Source organism: Budorcas taxicolor, chromosome 8 (genome assembly GCF_023091745.1).
Source record: "Budorcas taxicolor isolate Tak-1 chromosome 8, Takin1.1, whole genome shotgun sequence".
Taxonomy (NCBI): domain Eukaryota; kingdom Metazoa; phylum Chordata; class Mammalia; order Artiodactyla; family Bovidae; genus Budorcas; species Budorcas taxicolor.
The window spans coordinates 18,638,233-18,656,886 of NC_068917.1; positions in this window are offsets into that span (position 1 = coordinate 18,638,233).

Genomic DNA, 18,654 nt, shown 5'->3' on the forward strand with positions numbered 1-18,654 from the left:
TCCACTTGCCTTATGAAACCCGTTCTAGGCTTTTCCATTTTGCTGCTTCTAACCTAGTACGGGAAGCTTCCCTGTTAGCTCAGATAGTAAACAATCTGCCTGCAATGCGGGACACCTTGGTTTGATTCCTGGGTTGAGAAGATCCTCTGGAGAAGGGAATGGCTACCCACTCCAGTTTTCTTGTCTGGAAAATCCCATGGACAGAGGAGCCTGGTGGGCTACAGTCCATAGGGTTGCAAAGAGTCAGACACGACTGAGTGACTAAAAGCTTCATTTTCATGTGTCAACCTGCTGTGGACAGACAAAGCAAGCTTGATAGAGTTTGGTGTAAAATTAGAATGAGGAGCTCTGAGTGAGTACTGGGGTCTTTCACAGATATTTCCTCTTCTCAGCTGGAGTTATCTCAGTTCTTTTGAGAAGTGACTTCCAAATCAACAAATGCCACATGAAGCCGCTAAAGAACATGAGGTGGTATGATAAAGTACCAGATTATGCAGTACCAAAAAAGAAGAAAGCAAGCACCATAATATGATGATAATTGTCGTGCACACTGATTGAGTGACACTGATTGGAGAGCAAACACATCAAGCCCTATTCACCCCGAGGTGCTCCCCCACCTCCAGTCCTCATCATCCTACTGTTGAATGTGAATCAACATAGTTTTCAACAGGAGACCACAGAAATAACTCAACTCAGCCAGAATTTTTAGGATCTCAGGATTTGTGGGCACCTGTCCACTTATTGTGTGGAGGAATCTCTGTTTCTTCTGGGAGTAAGCTTAAATATGAGGAGTTTGATCATGTAGCGCACGCTTGGTGATGTCTCTTTGGAAGTCTTTTGACACCATGTTGCTGTCACAAAAAAGACTGTACGATGAATCTTGGCTTTCCACTCTTCCAGCTCTCTGAAACTGCAAGTTACAAAGCATACGGTTCAGTGCAGTAGGAGAAAATATGAAAATGTATGCCCCCCTGCTTAAGGTGCTGCTTTGCAAGAGTAAATAAAACGTACTCAAAAATGCCCTGCTGGGTGTGTCATGAGAATACTGCATGTGTTTTCCTTTTCCGCAGAGCTCAACAGTCTCTGGGGGATCCCTTTGCAGAGAACAGCCATGTTCTACTTTGGAACTCAAATTATTCACCTTTATTTATTTATTTTTTATTATTTTAAATTTTCCTATTTCCTTTATTTAGGATCCACTCTGAAATGTGTGACCTAAAGTCATGTTATCTTTATATATGAAATGCTTCCTTTTTTCCATGCAGAGTATAAATTAGTGATACAAACAAGACTTTGGGAGGGGATCTTTAGACTAGTTAAGTGAACAGACTGCTCTAGAGCTCTTAAGCACTTCAAAAGCATCAGTTCAGTTCAGTCGCTCAGTTGTGTCCAACTCTTTGCAACCCCATGAATCGCAGCACACCAGGCCTCCCCATCCATCACCATCTCCCAAAGTTCACTGAAACTCACGTCCATCAAGTTGGTGATGCCATCCAGCCATCTCATCCTCTGTCGTCCCCTTCTCCTGCCCCCAATCCCTCCCAGCATCAGAGTCTTTTCCAATAAGTCAACTCTCTGCATGAGGTGGCCAAAGTACTGGAGTTTCAGCTTCAGCATCATTCCTTCCAAAGAACACCCAGGGCTGATCTCCTTTAGAATGGACTGGTTGGATCTCCTTGCAGTCCAAGGACTCTCAAGAGTCTTTTCCAACACCACAGTTCAAAAGCATCAATTCTTCAGTGCTCAGCTTTCTTCACAGTCCAACTCTCGCATCCATACATGACCACTGGAAAAACCATAGCCTTGACTAAATGGACCTTTGTTGGCAAAGTAATGTCTCTGTTTTTGAATATGCTATCTAGGTTGGTCATAACTTTTCTTCCAAGGAGTAAGTGTCTTTTAATTTCATGGCTGCAGTCACCATCTGCAGTGATTTTGGAGCCCCCAAAAATAAAGTCCGACACTGTTTCCACTGTTTCCCCATCTATTTCCCATTCAAAAGTATATTTATCCACAAATGGCTAGTATGCTAATTATTGGTTGTTATTATTTAGGTCATTAAACCTTCCCTGGAGAACTCCAACAGACAGATCCTTGTTTTGTAGCCCACTTTGACCTACTGTATATTCTTAATGGGATCATTTTGTTTCTCAAGGAACACTATTTGCCTGACTCTATTTTGTAATTCAGACTGGCTTTCCTCCTAAATGATTTTCTCATGATTCATTGGCATCCACGTGACTGAGGAGATGGTGGCTGCTAATGTTTATTATAATAATGCTTGTGACAGTCTCAATATCACAAACACATTGCTTTCTTTAGTTTCAAGGAAAGATAGTACTGTATCTTCACTCAATGTTGTGGATTCATTGATATAAATATATAGCAATGAGACTATGTAAATGATAACCTGTCTTGAATGCAATATTACCCTGTCAAAATGGTAGGATAAAATATAATTTAATTTTTTGCTGACTCTGTTGTCATTACTAAGGAAAAACACAAGCAAACAGAAAAAGCTCCTTAAGCCACTATTTCTGTTATGATGTGTTTTGAAGAAATCTGCTTTCTTAATCACCTTTTCACTATAAACTGATTCTCCATTTTATAGAGTTTCCTTGGCAAACCAAACATCACTGTCATTCTTTTTATTGAATGATCATCTTTGTAAGCAGCAATGGTTTGGTGGAGCTGGGGTCTCTCTCTATAGTCAAATCTAAAGATAATTGGAGAAGGAAATGGCAACCTACCCCAGTATTCTTGCCTGGAGAATCCCATGGACAGAGGAGCCTAGTGGGCTACAGTCCATGGAGTCACAAACAGTCAGACACAGCTGAGTGACTAACACACACACAAGGATACTTCATAGTTGTAGATATTTTGCTATCTCAAAACATTTTATATTAATTTAATTTATTGTAATTTATAATCCACTACATCAGGAAGTAAATTTGCTCCAACCCAACACAGGTATGCTTCAGTTCACCAACTTACAAAAATTAGGTAATACATATTGTTTCCCTTGTTTCCTTGACTGTCAGGAGTCTTCAAGCTAATCTTGGGTTTAATGGCTGAAATTATCCTTATTTAACATAGAAAGAAGCATTTCTATAAATCAGTCAGTCTTGTCTTGATGGTCCAGTTAAATATGCCTTTTATAATTAATTAAAGTAAATGTTTTGGGGACTAATCATAAATAAACGATAAACATTTCCATCTAATTGTGGCCTGTCAGATAAAGAGGGAAAAGATTATTACAGTTCTTTAAAGAAAACTGCTTAAACAATAGGTTTCCTTTATTACCCAAATCGAATTTAATTCCGAAAACATGTCAGATATTTCATTATTTAAAATAGATTAAATAACAGACAAATCTGTTCTCCATTCACAGAAAGATACCAACCAACGTTTTTTTGATGTGATTGTAAAACATTTTAAACATGCATTTAACAGGTCACCAAGGGTTTTTACACAATATAAAGCATTTAAAATGCCAGTTACCAAAACGATTTAATACTGATGAACTCATTGATGGGTTTGTTTTCACACACTTTGCAAAAGTACTATTCATTATTAGATACAGATTTTACTTTGACACTGCAAGGAATGTGTTCTATATAATGCAAATAAACAATGCACGAATCACTTAGGTAATATACTCAATTGCCTTTGTGATAAAGCAGTGGTACTGCCTGAGGGCCATGAGGGTTTGGAGAAGCTGCTGACAGAGGGCAAGGGTTAGGGCCTCAGACAAGTGTCAGGCAGGCTTATGAAACATAGGTACTTATGCGCCTCACTGCAGAGATTCGGTTATTGCCTCTTCTAAAGAAGAAGGGAAACGTACCGCAACTTCAAATAAGCTAGCTGAGTAATTTCTATATAACAGAAAAATTAGCAACGACTGCTCACATACCAACATATCTGGCAATGATTTGTTGAAAAGCTTAATGGTTTAACAAGCTGTCCCTGTGCTTTGATGGAATGTCCTGTTCATAAAATATGTTTTTGAGGACACATTTTGCTTTTGATCCTTTTAAGATCAAGGCTACAAATTGCTGGTTTTCTTATACATCATCATCTATACCACTGTGATGAGAAATACCAAAGAGGCATTCCCTTAAGCCTGGACTTAATAATGAGGAGAGACTGAATATTTTGCTCATTGAAGGCTAGGATAGCCAGGGATTTAATGATGCAGTCCTAGAGTCCACAGATGGGGCAGCCAAAGCCTCCACCATCTGGAAGAGGAAGAGAATGGGGGTGGCTAGTACCAACAGCATGCACCTGGCCACTGGGCTCAGCACCACGGAACTGGCAGCAGGCCTGCGCTGTCCCGCCTACTGCCTAGCCGCCCTGCTACGCTCCTACCAGGCTCCTGGGCACCTTTTATTTTCCACTGAGATGATTTTAAGTCATCTTTTAAATTAAGCCATGTTACTATTTACCTTGTTTGTTTGATAAAACTTTTGTTTTAGTTCTCTCTTTACTCAAGGTGAACACATCTCTCCATCGATGCATAAGTCCATCTGAGTTCTTTTTCAAGTGAGAATACTTGGAGTCAGAGTATGTTAGTTTTCAGAGGAAAAAGCATGAATGGATATAAGCTGTATATAAAAACTTCTCTTTGCAGTCTTTTCTTGATGATATTTACCACCTTTTGAATCTGTTTGTTCTTAACTAAAGAGCTGTTAAAAAAATCCAATTTTGCAATTTCCAAGCCCCGGCAAACTAGCTTTTGCAAACAATGCTTCTGTGACTATGCAATATCTCATTGTTTAGGCAAAGGTTCTTCACTGTGTGGTTTTGAATTTGGGCTTCTTGATAAATAACTGCATCTCATACCAGTGACAAGGAACCAGAAGAGTTCTCAGAACTAACCTCTGAGCCTAGTTTTGCTTTTGATGCCTAGCTTTGTTTAAGGTGAAATCCATCTGTGGCCTTGATTAATTTTTGGTCTGGGTTTTGCATAGACTCCCACATGTCCAGTTGGGAGTTAGGCTTTTATGATGGCATTAGGTCCCTACGACGTAAGGATTCAGTGATTGTCCAAACCTTACATTTCCTGATTCTTGCATTTTCTGATTACTTTCTCAGTTAACAAAATCCATTCCAGTGATTAAATCTGAATTTGAGACTCTCAAACTATTGTATATTCGAATTTGTATTCTCATTTTTCAGGCTTTTTTTCTCCACTAAGCCATACTATCAAAGCCAGTGAATGCTTTGTCCTTTGCTTACAAATGAAATTTGTCCCCAAACATTGGCTTCCACACCTCCAGTGGTTGCTGTTCACAATACCAGGGAACATCGCCTATCTTATGTCAGCCTTTGGTAATTCAGTAAATTCAGCTCCTCTGTGTATGTCAGATGTCTTTGTCTCATACATTTACACATCAAAGTGGTGCCATCAGTTGTTGTTGATTATAAAGGATTTTCAGATGCTTGTGTATAATGCTAGTGTAGATGGTCATTTTTTGTCACTTTAAGAAATATAAATGGGATATGTATGACTTGGGGCCCAAGTGACCCACCCACACTGGAGCCTGGCTGGTTTATCAGGTGCTAGAATAGGACAGAACTGTTCAGTTCCCCTGCTTCTTGATCTTACTTGCCTAGGAAGGAGCAGTTTGTTTCATCTGGAAACTGTAATTAATGAGTGCCTGAGACAATACTATGAGACAATAGCTTTAAGGTAATGGATATATGTTACGTGTTAATCAAGGAAAATGATAGTTTTATACTGAAGGCATTGGTGTCATGTCCTAAGAATAATTAATTTTTAGAGTGGTTTTACAACCCTGGATTTATAATTAGTTCAGAAATATAGTTGAATTTCTTTATTTGTAATCTATCACTAAAGCCTACAATGAAATTTTTAGATAATCTTTATAATGATTAGATGAAAGGCATTGTTGGCTGGTTCATGCTTCTGTTACAGAATATATTCTAATAGGAACTGACTTTTCTTATTTTTCAGCATGGATAAAAGTCAGTATTTTGATTTTGTAAAAAGTATATAAGTAAAACATTGGTTTATGATTTGGCAAAAAGTGAAACTCTTTATTGCATCTCATGTGTAAAAAAGGAAACAACTTTCATATTCATGCAAATATGTTTAGTTCATTTTATTGAATAGAACTAAGTCACTTGCTTGTGCTCACTGGGACCCTATGACCAAGACAACAGTTAGGTTATATTCTTTCACTCTACAGAGATTCCAGCCCAGTGTTGTGATATAAGCCTCTGTACCAAAGATCAGATGTGAAAAAAGAAATAGCCAAGTTCAGGACTCAGTAAGATAGCATTTTAACATCCTTTCCTCGCGAATCTATGCTGTCTTCAGGACCTCACCAAAAGTCATGAAAACACATTTAAAAGTCATGAAAACACATTTAAAAACATTAACTTTTCTGTTTCTTTGAGCTATCTATGCAATGCAGAATTTTGGATTTAGTTTTTACAGTAATCACAATATACAGTGTAAATACATAACTAATTATGTGCAAACAGAAAGTATATAAAATTCTTTGTTTTTATAAAGCATTCTGCTGTTCCTTTATGTGAAATAAGCCATGTTAGCTAATATCTTTATGTATACTGGTCTAAATATCTACAAATACCATGTTTTACCGTTAGCTACTATCTGGTTATGAGAACTTATACAAACACATAAACACATAAATATGACAGTACAACTTATCTCTGGTTCCCCTGCAATGTACCTACTTCTCTAGTTTCTACTTCAACCTTTGGGTCCTTGAAATAGAATTTATAGATGAGATTATTGAAGTAAACTAGTATCATCTGTTTTCATACCACATGAAGGATTGCTTGTTTCCTTGAAGATAAATCTTACTTGTTTTTTTTTTTTTCCTCATAACCAACAAGCAATTATTGAATGCCCACTGTTGACATTTAGTGTGACAAGTGCTGCAAATGCTATGAAGTGTAAGATTATAGAGCAAAGACCACAGACTGAAACTGATTCTTTAAACCCTGAGACATTAACTACCTTTAAATATTAATAAGATGGCCAGACTGGGAGGAAGTTTGAGTCCAGCCAGAAACATCTGCAATGATGGGAAGAAGAAAATGCATCTTAGTATAGCAGTTTACTTAGTGAAGTTATTCCAAAAGCTGTCTGGATAAACACACAATGTAGAAGTGGGAGAGTGAAAGATGAGTGTTAGATTGAGAAGCCTGAGTTCAATATATACTCTAGGAAAACAATGAAGAGTGAAGAGTCCTATTCTGTATTTATTTCTCAAAATGGGTCCACCACTTTAATATGGCACAGCATTGACTTAACTCCCCATGGTTTTTTTCTACTTTTCTATACATTGAGTTTTTCTCAGCTATGCTAATTGATAAATATGAAGCCTGAGGCCAAGTGAGTATTGGCAGGTAACAGTGGGGTGATTGATTTCCTAGAACCCATAGTGACTGAATGCCTACAAATATGCATTCTGATCATAACAGAGTTCAGCGAGTTTTCAGGCAATGTCTCTGTGACTTTACCCATAGCACTTCTTAATAGGGCCTCGTCACCTGAAACCATACATTTTCAAAAAAATAACTGGTTTCAAATGTCATTTCTGATTTGTGCACCACGTCTTCAGTGTCATTTCACACGTGAAAAATCAGTAATAGAATCATTTGGGGGATTATTTGTTAATATAGATTTTAACGTGGAATCTTTTTCTTGGAAAGATTTTGAAAATATGATATAATCTTTCTGGAATAGTTGAGATGGAGCTCTGATGGACTAGATAATCTCCATCCCTTTCAAATTGTGCTTTTTATACTGTGATCTCTCTTCCTAAGCCATTTAGAAAATTCATTAATTTAATCTTTAGTTGGTGTAATTACACAGTTGTGAAATAGTGAATCTTACACACTTCTAAAAAGCCTCTTGATGAAAGTGAAAGAGGAGAGTGAAAAAGTTGGCTTAAAGCTCAACATTCAGGAAACGAAGATGATGGCATCTGGTCCTATCACTTCATGGGAAATAGATGGGGAAACAGTAGAAAAAGTGTCAGAATTTGTTTTGGGGGGCTCCAAAATCACTGCAGATGGTGACTGCAGCCATGAAATTAAAAGACGCTTACTCATGGGAAGGAAAGTTATGACCAACCTAGATAGCATATTCAAAAACAGAGACATTACTTTGCCAACAAAGGTCTGTCTAGTCAAGGCTATGGTTTTTCCAGTGGTCACGTATGGATGTGAGAGTTGGACTGTGAAGAAAGCTGAGTGCTGAAGAATTGAAGCTTTTGAACTGTGGTGTTGGAGAAGACTCTTGAGAGTCCCTTGGACTGCAGGGAGATCCAACCAGTCCATTCTGAAGGACATCAGCCCTGGATGTTCTTTGGAAGGACTGATGCTAAAGCTGAAACTCCAGTACTTTGGCCACCTCATGCGAAGAGTTGACTCATTGGAAAAGACTCTGATGCTGGGAGGGATTGGAGGCAGGAGGAGAAGGGGACGATAGAGGATGAGATGGCTCGATGGCACCACCAACTCGATGGACATAAGTCTGAGTGAACTCCGGGAGTTGGTGATGGACAGGGAGGCCTGGCGTGCTGCAGTTCATGGGGTCGCAAAGAGTCGGACACGACTAAGCGACCGAACTGAACTGAAATGAATGCACTGTTCGGCTGTACATTGTAAATAAGCCCTCTCTTTATCAAATAACTGAGAATGTATAACCATTACTTTAAAATCACAGTTACAGATCAAGGCAAGCTTAAGCACAAATGAAAAGTACAAGTAGTCATTCCCTTTGTACAGATTTGTTGTAAAGTGTATTTGCAAGCAGCTGGACTTAGTGGAGGATTAAAGAAAGAAAGAAGCTCTGAAACAAATGTGAAGATTTGAAGGTAATGAACTGTGATGGATAATAATTTGGCAAAATAAAATCTAAACTCCATACTTAGGTTAAATAAGAGTTGGTTAATTATGAATAGTTCATTATTTAGCAAAAGAACAGAAAAAGGGAATATTGTGCTCTTATCTGGAGAGCACCTTAAATGTCTTTTCAATATGTTTCTTTTAAATAATCTGTAGTTTAGATTATGAAATTGATTTTACTTTTTATACACACCGATGAACACAATTTCACTTCTACTTTATAGATATTATCTGTGTAATACTCTAACATGGGTATTTTTGTGCTGTCTAATTTCTACCATGTTGGTTTCACTATTTTTTAACATTGAAATTTTAGAATTCATTGTTAATATCAACCATGCTAATTGATTTTTACATTATTTTTATGTGAATGTAGTTACTTTTATAGTTGTGTTGGTTTCTGATGTACAAGAAAGTTGGCCAACTATATGTATACTTATATCCCTTCTTTTTATACTTTCCTTCCCATTTAAGTCACCACAGAATACTGAATAGAGTTCCCTGAGCTATACAGTAGGTTCTCATTAGTTATCTAGTTTATACATAGAATCAATAGTGTATATATGTCCATCCCAATCTCCCAGTATATACAACCCCTCCTTTCCCCTCTTGGAGTCCAAATGTTTGTTCTCTACATCTGTGTCTCTATTTATGTTTGCAAATAAGATCATCTATACCATTTTTCTAGATTCCACACCTATGTGTTAATATACAGTATTTGTTTTTTTCTCTCTGACTTACTTCACTCTGTGTGACAGTCTCTAGGTCCATCCACGTCTCTGCATATGACTCAATTCTGTTCCTTTTTTATGGCTAAGTGATATTCTGTCGTATATAGGTACCGTAACTTCTTTATCCCATTCCTCGCCTGCGATCTGGGAGACCTGAGTTCGATCCCTGGGTTGGGAAGATCCCCTGGAGAAGGGAAAAGCTACCCACTCCAGTACTCTGGCCTGGAGAATTCCATGGACCTAGGAGAATTCCATAGTCCTAGGGTTCGCAAAGAATTGGACCCGACTGAGTGACTTGCACTTGCTCTTTCTGTGGATGGACATCTAGGTTGTCTCCATGTCCTGCAGTGAACACTGGGATGCATGTGTCTTTTTGAAATATGGTTTTCTCTGGGTATATGCCCAGTAAGGGGATTTCTAGGTCATATGGTAGTTCTACTTTTAGTTTTTTAGGGAAATTCCATACTGTTCTCTAGATTGGCTATACTGTTTTACATTTCCACCAACAGTGTAAGAGGGTTCTCTTTTCCCCACACACTATCCATCATTTATTGTTTGTAGATTTTTTAATGATGGCCATTATGACAAGTGTGAAGTGATACCTCATTTTAGTTTTGGTTTGCATTTCTGTTATAATTTGTGATCTTGAGCATCTTTTCATATTTTTTTTGGCCATCTGTATGTCTTCTTTAGAGAAATGTCTATTTAGGTCTTTGCCCATCTTTTGATTGGGTTGGTTTTTTTTTTTTTTCATATTGAGCTGTATGGGCTATTTCTGTATTTTGGAGATTAATCCTTTATCAGTTGTTTCATTTGCAAATATTTTCTCCCATTCTGACAGTTGTCTTTTCATCTAAATCACTGTATCTGTTGGTGATTCATATCCTCTGAAAACATAAATTTCTCAAAATATGAAAGTTATCTAGCAGCTGCCTATCTTTTCTTTTAATTTTGCTAAAAAGTGTTATGTTCATTGGGATTAAATATGTGAATTTTAAGAATTTCAGTTGCAGCATCTTGAAGTTAATATGTATTATAATTACACAACACTGGCTTTAGAGTCATATAGAACTGAGTTTATATATCCTGACCCTATTACTTCTTTGTCATATGATCTTGAGCAAGTTAATTTTAGTTTTTAATCGAAAGGTATGCATTCCTTTTAAGATGTGGCTTATAAGAGAAGTTTTCAAGGTTCAGAGTGTTGTATGGAACCTCATAGCAGTAGTCAGACTCCTTTACCAGAAAATGTGAAGACACTAGATATTTAGAAATTCAGGCAACTATGGTGGTATATCTATTTTATTCTTCTTTGTCTCCAGACCAATTTGGTCTATTTTGTAAAACATATTTGGAGAACAAAAAACGACCACCTAAAGTGAGTGAGAGGACAGTTAAAAATATCATTATGAGCTGGTAAGAAACATAAGAAAAAAAAAAAGAGAGTACTATATATAACCAGAGCATCCTTGTTTACCAATAGTGTAATAATACCTTCTCTGTAAGGCTGCACTGTATGAGGGGTAGTGATATTTATGAAGCAATTCTGAGTTGGACACGTAGTAGATGCTTAATGAATAATTAAGCCTTACTATCATTCTTATTCTTGACTAGGAAATAGAAGACCATCTAATTATTGCATAATCTGGCCTCAGAATTAACTGAATCCTTAATCTATGGAGGAAATAGGCAATCTAAGAGAAGTAATAGATATTGGGCCTGAAGCAGGGAATATAATTAGTAGCTGTTAATAACTATGGTTACCCATCCCTCCAAGCAAGTCAAACTACAAAGATAAAAAAGATGCTTATGTTAATTGGAAGATCCAATTCTCACTTTAATCAAGCACAGTTCTCTTGGCATCTTCTGAGAGAATGGAGGGCACAGGGCCAAGATTCAGGGTACAAAGTTTGTTTCTGTGACGTGGAACATGTGGAAGAAGGATGTGCAGCTAGGAGATGGCACTTTTATTCTCATAAGATTTATAGAAATTATTTGACTACTTAAACACGACTCTTAAAAGAATGTTCATGTCTTACTCTGAGAAATATTAAAATCAATTTTAAAATTACAAGAAATTCCCCAAAGTGTTTCACACAAGTTATATTTTAAATTTTACCAGGAAACTCAATTTTAATTCCATTTTCAAGGGACTTGATAAAATGTCCATGGCTGCAGTTTAACAAGATCAGATATCCTGAAATACAAACCCTTTCTCTCCACAAAACACCTAAATGCTGAATAAGTTGGAGCCAACAAACTTTCCAGAGCATTACTGAGTCACAAGAACATAAAAGAAGTCCTTTAGGAATCACCACCACAACAAAAGTCCTCATTAAGCACAAGCAAAAAAATAAACAATACAATAAAAGTGGAAAACCCACTCAGAAGCCAAGGCTGCCTTGGAAGTGTGTCTAACCCAGAAACTTCAGACTTCACTGGCTATCAGCCCCACTACGGAATGGTTTTTGAACTTGACAACGATATGATCTGAAGCTGAGACCCCTCTCCTCGCCTCCCACACACATTAAGGCAGATACTCAAAAATGACATTCTTCAACAGCTAGGAAGCCTGCCTGCCAAATGAACCAACCAAAAAGGCAATCTATCTCTTTTGGAACTAGGATGGAAAAATTACTATTTCTAAAATGAATAATCTTTCCCTGTAGTATCTACAGCTCTCCTCTCATGGAGTCCTGGGATTTGAATAATACTGTACTCTCAATCTGTGAAACCCAGTCCAAGAAACTACATTAAAATGTTTCCCAGTTGGTCATGCTTATCAGGGGTGTCCCAGGTGGCACTAATGGTAAAGAATCTGCCTGCAATGCAGGAGACCTGGGTTCAATCCCTGGGTCAGGAAGGAGGAGGGCATGAAAACCCACCCTGGTATTTTTGCCTGGAGAATCCCATCGACAGAGGAGACTGGCAGGCTGCATACAGTCCATAGGGTCACAAAGTCAGACACTACTGAAGCGACTTAGCATGCACACATGCTTACCAGCTCCAGTTGCCGGATTTAGCAAGTAGAATATAGGACACCCTGTTAAATTAGAATTATTTCTAGTTTACCTATGAATGTATACAGAGAGATTTTAAAATGTTGTGTGGGACTTATTTCTATTGAGAATAGTGTTTGTTGTTTAGCTGTATAGCTAAATGGCATACCTTTTGTAATATCATTTTCCTGAGTTCTGGCTTTTCTTAGCAGTCCCATGTTTTGCACAATTTGCTTGAAAAATTTATTGCAATTAGTCAACCTTCTATTTACATTGTCACATAGCTCTACAGTAGTCACATGTAACATCTATTTTGTCCATTGGTCATTCATTTATGATAAAATATTAATATTATGAGCCAGTAGACTGAATGTTTATTTGCACAGAGTTAACAACTCGGAGAATTATTCTTCAAATTTAATATTTTGAGGCACTAAATACCATCTTCATAACACAGCTTGCTTTTCTAGTCTGTATGTAGTGATCAATGGCTTTTAAAAATGTGCTCCCCAAACAGCAAAACAGCATTGTTATGAGTTTTTGTTTCCTTCCTCTTCGTTTCATTTCATTTCATGCATCCATGTGTTCTCATACTGGTGCTTGTTTAACAACAGGCATGTAAAAATTAAATTCCTCAGAGACTGAAATCTACCCTAAACAAAAATCATGGTTAGGGCCATAATAATTACTCATTATAGGTTGAATTTTTCCTGTGCATAAGTAATAGTGTCATATCACCCTTGACACTTAAAGGAATACACTTAAAAGAATTTTTATTAAATCTTTCTTTAATACATTCAACAAGTTCTTTTAAGCAACAGAATATATTAATAACTGTGATTTTATTTCAATGTACTAAAGAGATATTGAGAACTATGAACAAGAAATAAGTGGGCTTCACTCAATGGATTATTAAGCATGTTAACCAAAATTTGGAAGGCTCTTTTCTTCAGAACTAAAGTATGATTTTAGTGCTTCAAATAAATTGAAATGTTCCCAACTGCATTTGTTAAGGAGACCCAACAGATTTTTTAATGTAGGAATTGAAGACTACAGAATATAAACAAAATCACAAAAAATAATCTAATTGCTGAATTTGAACAATGGAACAATATAAATGATGAAGAGAACAGTTTCACCACAATTAGTTCAGTATCAATAGGAAGCACACTGATACTGTTTCAGCAGTATAACACAGAACATGAGGACAGCCAGCATCATCTGTAAAATCATTCATATTTTGGTTTACATTTCAGTAAATGTCTGCACCTTTACATAAACACCCAACGTCTTGTATTTGGATTCTATCCAACAAAAGAGCACTTTATTTTTTTTTAATTAACCTCTAATTCAGTAAAAGATTCTCTGCAAAAATTTTACTGTTTTTCTGAAGTCTCATCTGGAAGAGTTTTCCTTTCAATAGCTTTATGTGTCAGTCGCTCAGTCATATCCGACTCTTGCGACCCCATGGACTGTAGCCCACCAGGCTCCTCTGTCCAAGGGATTCTCCAGGCAGGAGTACTGGAGAAGGTTGCCATTTCCTTCTCCAGGGGATCTTCCCGACCCAGGGATGGAACCCACATTTCCTGCATTGCAGGTGGATGCTCTACTGTCTGAGCCACCAGGGAATTCCGCTCAGTTTTCAGATATCATAAAAATTCCATTGTCGTTAGGGAGGAAACTGAGGCACATGGACCCCCCACCCCAGGCCTCTATTTGCCAGTCCAAGGTCTAGCGTACACCCTCCCGCTCTCCACCCCCAGCGGAATGAGCTGCACGTAGGCAGCCTTTTGTGGTGTGTGGTGGAGAGAGGGTCTCAGGAGCCCTTCTGGTGGCCTGTGTAGGGGGAGGCGGGCCAGGGTCAAGGGCTGTGGGTGGGGGAGCAAGAGTAGGGGTGTGGTTGGAGGAGCAGCTGCTGTGTGTGTGTGGCGGGGGCGGTCGGTGCTGAATAGGGTACCCCAGCTAGGGTTCCATAATGATACCAATGGGGGACAAGCAGAGCCCTCTGCTGTCCAGATGGGGAAACTGAGGCAGAGGCTCCTCCAGTCTTTGAGAGGAGGGCCTGCCATCAGCTAGTGAAGTTCATTCCTCTTCCCCAGGAAGGCACCACAGCCCAGTCAGCGGTCACTCAGGGAGACACAGGAGGGACAGCAGCTGGGTCACCTGGCCGCACAGATCCCCTCCACTCTGGCCACGCAGAGGGGTACTGTCCCCCACCTCAGCTGCTGGGAGGAGGAGTACCCGGCTCAGGCGCCTGCCTTCCCCTGCTCACGTGCCCGAGAAAGGCTCATTTTTAGCACCTGGCCTCTTTTCCCTGCCTGGAGGGAGCTCAAGGGACAGAGTAGGAAAGAAAGCAGGCAAGGGGGACAGGAAGATTATAAGCAAGGTTTTTCAGGAGAAAAAATATTACAGAAGGAAAAGGGAATTTTTTCTGCATTGGATAATTAGTAACCATGGCTATAACAGGAAAACGTGAGACATTTGGATCTTTGATAAATTCTGTAAAAGTGAATGGAACTGTTGCATATTTTATTTGTGTAGATTTCCTTTTGATGCTTGAAATTTTTTTTGCAATTTTGGAATCAGAAAATTCCAAAGAGGTAGCACAGTGGTAAAGAATCTACCTGCCAACACAGGCTGCGTGGGTTTGATCCCTGGGTGGGGAAGATCCCCTGAAGAAGGCAAAGGAAATGTCAACCCACTCCAGTATTCTTGCCAGTAAAATCCAGTCAATAGAGGATCATAGTGGGCTACAGTCCATGAGTTTGCAAAAAGTCGGACACAACTGAGCACACACACAGCAGTATATGCAGTCCTTTGAGCTGTAAAATGATGGTATACTCTTGAATGGGCAGCACAACTTCTGCTGATATTACTTTATCTTCTGAATTTTATTAATTGGTTTTCTTCAGTGCTAGTTGAGGAAAACATCTCTCATGCTTAGCTATATTACATCCTGTACAAACATATTTAAAAATTATTTTTCTTCATTTAAGTAATTCCAGTGCTTCAAATATTCATCGTGAACTCCATGCTTGCATTTTGACAAGTTTTGTCTCATTTGTATATGCACAAATAAAAATTAGATGGTATCATCCACTATAAAAATTGAAGGATTGAATACGATAATTTTATATCAGTGTCATTTTGCCAGTAACTCATGAGTCCAGTTCAAAACTAACCATAAAAACAAGTGAATCATTGAAAGAACTGTGAACTAATAATAATAAGTGAACGTATTAAGTGATACAGACTTCTGATTGTGTGTATCCTTAAGGCACAATCTCTGGTAATGATGCCAGACTGATTTTACATAAATATTTTGGAAACCTGGTGCTCAGGGGTTGGGAGTATTTCAGAAGATGGAGTGTTTGGGGATTGGTGGAGTTTAGCTGTCATGCTGACGTCACTGAACTAAGCTCTGTGGACTACTGACTTTCAGAAGCATGACCACCAGAAGGCTGTCCTGACTGGCTGAGGTTCACAGCATGTGAGAGCTGACCAGGTGTTATTATCTCTGACTAGGGATTTTGGGCAAACAAGAGTCATTTTAGTCTTTTTCCTCTTCAATATAAAAACTACATACTTTTAATTTGCAGGCTTCTTTTTTGGTCTTGTCTCAAGCTATTAACCTTGTCCAGATCTTTACTTGTGGAGACGTAATTCTCAGGTAGTGTTGTCGTTTGTCATTTAAGCACTTCTAAAGGTATTTTAAGATATCTTTCTATTTTATAGTTATTTAATGAATAGGCTGAATATAGGACATTTACGGTATCCTGACAAACTCCCTAAAGAGTGCTGGACAAAATCATTAAACATAGACCATGTCTAGCAACCCAGGAAATAGGTGCAATGTGAAGATGATGTTCTGTGCATGCACAGTGGTGTAACTGAAAGATTATAACGTAAAATTAGCTAAGTGCTGAAAAGTAGCACAATGATTAGGCCACAGTTAAAGTGAGAGGTTGTTAAAAGAAAAATAATTAAATTAACATGGGTTCTGCAAACCAGCTCTCAGAGATAAGGTTAAGTAAATTAATACTTGTAAAGTAGTATCACGAGAAGGAAAACTTCCCTTGAAATTACAGGAAACCTCTGTGTCTTAGTTGGCAGAATAGATGTACACATTCTTATTTGTGTGTGTGTGTTTACATTATAATTAGCATCTAACACAGGAATCCCTACAGCATATAATGCAACACTATGAAAACTGGCATACCTAATAATTGGCATACATTAAACTGATTATAGATAAACTTTCCTTTGAGGTCCATCTGCATGTTATTTCAATGTGTGTATGATTTCACGTACTATGTTATTTGTATAAATATTGGGTTTAAGCATTTGAATTTTCCCTTTTACCTTGTGAGTGATCGGATCTTTAAAAATTTTTAAAGAAAAAAGGTAAAAATAGTGGAGTCAGACATTGTGTACCCACAGGTATTCCAGTTTCTCCTACAAAATTTTTACTGACAGGATGTGGGTTTGACTCTCATGTGAGATTCAGTGGTGAAGGAGTCAGTTCTTGGTGAACACACATACACAGAGAATATTTCATCACTCAAGGAAACTCGGAATATATCTATTGGGTAGAAGTTTCTGTGTAACAAAATGATTAACATTCATTCCAAGAACTCATCAGCAAACGCCTGCTGCCCAATTTCCCTCCTTCTTTCTCCTGCCTTACTAGGTACATGACCCTGCCTTCAATACCACTCTCTTCCAATTTTTAAGAACAGAGGAGCTATGTTGCTATCATTTGTCTCTCCCAATTCAACATTTGAAGTGGTTTATTTACCTATTTAGAATGTCTTAGAGGCCGCAGAATTTTATTTTGTTTAAGGGGAAAATAATGTTTACTTTATAAAAGGTTAAAATGTCACTCCAGGAGCATCCTTATACGTGGCTGCTGAGTGAAAAATACCAATATTTAGAGTGTCAAAGCGAGTAATGGCTCAGTTTTTTTTATTCGAAATCCCAAATTGGTTTCTTTTCTTACTGCCCAGAGGTTGCTGAATTTTGAGCATCAAAATATAATAAAGATATACCTTCCTGTATCCTCTTGTAAAGGACTGTTTGAATGTCTAAGTTCTGGGCGTTCTTGATCTTATACATGCTGGGCACCTCCGTGGATTTACAGATAGTATAACCACAGCATTCTCTTTCTTCAATAACATATCACTTTTCTCCCATGATAGCAGAGATTTTTATACCCCAAATGGCAAGTGGTTAGGAACTAAAATAGACTTACCAGCATGGTCCTTCTCTGGAGATCTCTGACATGAAGGATATCTATGCCATGATGTGTGGCAGGGGGGAGGCTGTGGTGGCCAGTGGCAACTGGTGTAAAAGGATTGAGTGAGTGAATGTTAGTTGCTCAGTCATGTCTGACTCCTTGCGACCTCATGGGATGTAGCCTGCCAGGTTCCTCCATCCATGGGATTTTCCAGGCCAGAATAGTGGAGTGGATTGCCATTGCCTTCTCCAGGGAATCTTCCCAATGCAGGGATTGAACCCAGTTCTCCCACATTGCAGGCAGATGCTTCATCACCTGAGCCACTAGGGAAGTCAAATGATTGCATACATTTAAAACATGGAGATATTACTGATGTAACTTTTAAGGCTTTTAAGGCTTTGCTAACATTGGAGTAAGGGCTTATTTCATGGTGTTTTTGTTTGTGACTTGGAGGATAATTATAAAGAGAGTGGCTGTTCTTCACAGATGGTAACATTAAAGTAATAGTCAGAAATGTTGGATTTACCTCTCACTGTCTTCACATATTTTAAAGAATTGAATTCTCTGCTAAACACAATGTTCTACCCACCTCAAAACCCCTCTCGCCAATTACTAGGTTCATGAAAGCAGAGAAACAAGGTTTGACAAATGATTCTATTCCTTGTGATTCAGAGACTTACCCACATTGTGTATTGCTTCTTTTGAGATGGCAACTAGACTGTGGGTTTTCATATGTTGATCTATCTTATGAAAGCCAAAATCAGCTCTCCAGATCCCA